Genomic DNA, 3127 nt, shown 5'->3' on the forward strand with positions numbered 1-3127 from the left:
TATATATATATATATTATCAAATAGCATATTTTATAAATATTTAAAAATCATCTCAAAAGGTTTTGTTTTGATTAAATATTTGGTTAATTAGTTTAGTTATATAATAATTTACGTTCTTGAAATAATTAGTTTATGATTAAGTCAATTATTTTATTTCGTTAAAATTAAGAAGCTCATTAATTAATTTATATTAATTCGCCTTATTTAATCACTAGCCGAATTAACTAAACAAATTCAATTTGGCTAGATTGTTAACTCATTTCTCTAACCCATTTTATTGCAATTTTAGCCATTTATTCCCTCACCCTAACTCAATTTGCAAGACCAAGTCTTTGGCCTTTCCCTCAAATCAATTCAGCCCACCAATCACTCCAGCCCATTATATTCCACAACCTGTGACAATATAATAATACATATGCATACCAAAACATTTCCCATCAGCATACAACAACAATATCACCGACCAACCCACTTTTAAACCTCCCAAACCCGGCCCAATTCTATTCTAAAAAAAAAAGAAAAAGAAACTCAGCAACGTGGGCAAACAGAGGAAGCAATACACAGCAAACCCATATACCCGATCCCTGCGCATTTTCTTCTTCTTCTACGCTAATCTGCCAGTCCAGCAGCTCACGTGAACCAGACAGCTGCAGGGTGCGTTTTCTTCTCCCTCACGCGTCAATATCCAACAACTCCCACAACTTTCTCTGCAACAGCCGCCCATCTCGATTTTTTCATCCGAATTTTGGGGGATTTCGGTTGAAATTTGATACAAGCAGCAGCTTTTCCTCCCCTTGAGAAAAAAAAAAAAAATTCGAAGGAGGTTGAATCCGGATTGACGATTTTGCCCCAAGCTATTTCAAAAAATTCACCCGACTCTTTCAAATCGGGAGCTCTAGTTTTCCCCTCTATATATACTCCCTCTTTCTCCATTGTTGGGGGGATTTTTGATTTTATTTTAAAAGAGTTAGAAAGGAAGAGAAAGAAAAAGAAGCGATAGTTAACAAAGAACAGTAGACGAAAAATATAAATAGATTTTAAAGTGATAATTCCCAGGGTTCAGTGTTTAGGGAAGTTCGAGCCCTCACGGAAATATTTTGAGGTTGGTGGTGGAAGCATCTTTAGCTCGTCCTCGTCTCAAGTTCGCTGCCCAGAAAAGGTAATGTCTTCCTCTTTGTGACGTTCTTTCCACCTCTTCTTCCATTTCAGAGTGACATTCTGTTGATTGAGGCTTGCTTTTAGTTTGGTTGGTGGTTGGTTGTTAGTTGCTATTAAGTTGATATGTTATGTTACATATATATAGAGTTATTTGTTATACCAAGTTAAAGCTTTGGATATTCGTTATTACTTCTCTATTGTTGTACTTGAAGTTTTGTCTTGTCGATATCTTTCCTTGAGCTTGTTTCTCGAATGTCATCGAATGCGTTTCACTGCTTAATATTCGACACCACGGGTTTCACTCTTTCATCTCAAGTCGAAAGAATGGGCTAAGATGTCAATATTTAGAGTTTATGTGTTGTGCTCGCGACTATTCGAAATTCGTATTGTGTTTTCTGTCTGTATAAATGGCTTCATGGGTTGCAAGATGATTTTAAGTTCAAATTATATCGCGTACATGTCGCTGAACCGATTTGCTTTTGCACACATTTACTCTGTTTTTATTGTTGATACTGCATGCCCTCTGGAAAGAGCTATTTTAGTCAAGTGAAATATCACAATTTGGATAAGTTTCTAATGTGTCATTTACGGGAAGATATCCTTGTATTTAATACGTATTCATTTTGAGTGATTTTGCCTTGGTTTGTTGTTTGAGGCTTCCTGTAGTGGAGTTTTACGATTAAAAAAAAAAAACTCTTCGTTATGTTCAGTTTTACGTAACTGTTTGGTTCATGTCCTATATTTTATCGAAAAAATACTCTCTTCAGCACATAGTAACCATATATGCTTTTTACTCCACTGACTACTGAATAAAATGTACATATTTGGGTTGGGTAAATTTATTTTCTCAAACCTGTTGCTAAGTTGATAATTTATGGTTGTTTATTTATTTATTTTTATTATTTTTATGCCACCGTGCAGCGTCATTTTGGTATCACTGTTGTTGTATTGATCCATTTTGTTTGTAATAGCAGTTTGTCCATATGCCCAACTTGTTTGTTTTGTTCTAATTATTGGGAAGCATGTTGAATGTCTATTATTTTATTTTTTATTTTTATCTTAGTTTATTTACTTTACTTTATTTTATCTTATTTTTGCGTGTTTGTCATCACTCTAAATTCTACCTTCTTCTCTTGCATGTGAAATTCACCCGAATTTGCTACGAGCTTCTACCTTCTTTCCCTGCATTTCGGGAGAGCCGTGAAGGCTCAAATTCCTTCTTATCCGAGTCTATCAGCCCATAAAGTCGACGAACAGGTCCCGAAATTGAAAGGAGCAACCGATTGAGAAAATTTAAAAAATTTGGGCCAAAGGCTTACTCTTAATTCAAAAAAATTTGTATTTTGTTATTTTGGGCCTAAGCTTGTTTAAGTTTATTATTTTATTAGTATTTAGGACAGGTGAAAAATTGGGCCTAAGGCCCAAAGAAATGTCTTATATATATTAGACTAGGACAGGTGCAGATAACTCAAATGGGCCAAAGACCCAAAACGAAAAATGGGTCCAAATACTGGTCCAGGCGGACAGAAACCAGATTTGGGCCCAACTCTCTTTCCCTCTCTACTTTACTGTGATCATTTTACTTGTTAGTGTTTTGCCGCTAATTTTAAAGGTTGAACGATTCAAATCCCCAAAAGACATCCATTTTGAATTAATCGCTTAACTAAATTATTCCTCTTTTATTTGACTTAAAAATAAATAAATAATAAATAAATAAGTTTATGAAATACTTCATTTAGATAATATTTCATTATTTTTCTATTAAAATAGGTCCCAACTATAAAGTAGTTCACTTTTGCAACTCAAGATAAGTTAAATTATTTTAGCCAAGTAGTTAATCGTCGGATAACCGCATTAGTGGACATTCTAGGTGCTTTTAAAACCTTCCTAGAATGTTAATAAGAACCTCGAACCCTTTTTAAAGTTTTCATTAGATTTCTGTTTTAGTCTTTTGAAAACAACAGTTTT

The sequence above is a fragment of the Solanum tuberosum genome, unplaced genomic scaffold, assembly GCF_000226075.1.
Source record: "Solanum tuberosum cultivar DM 1-3 516 R44 unplaced genomic scaffold, SolTub_3.0 scf00382, whole genome shotgun sequence".
NCBI classification, from domain to species: Eukaryota; Viridiplantae; Streptophyta; class Magnoliopsida; order Solanales; family Solanaceae; genus Solanum; species Solanum tuberosum.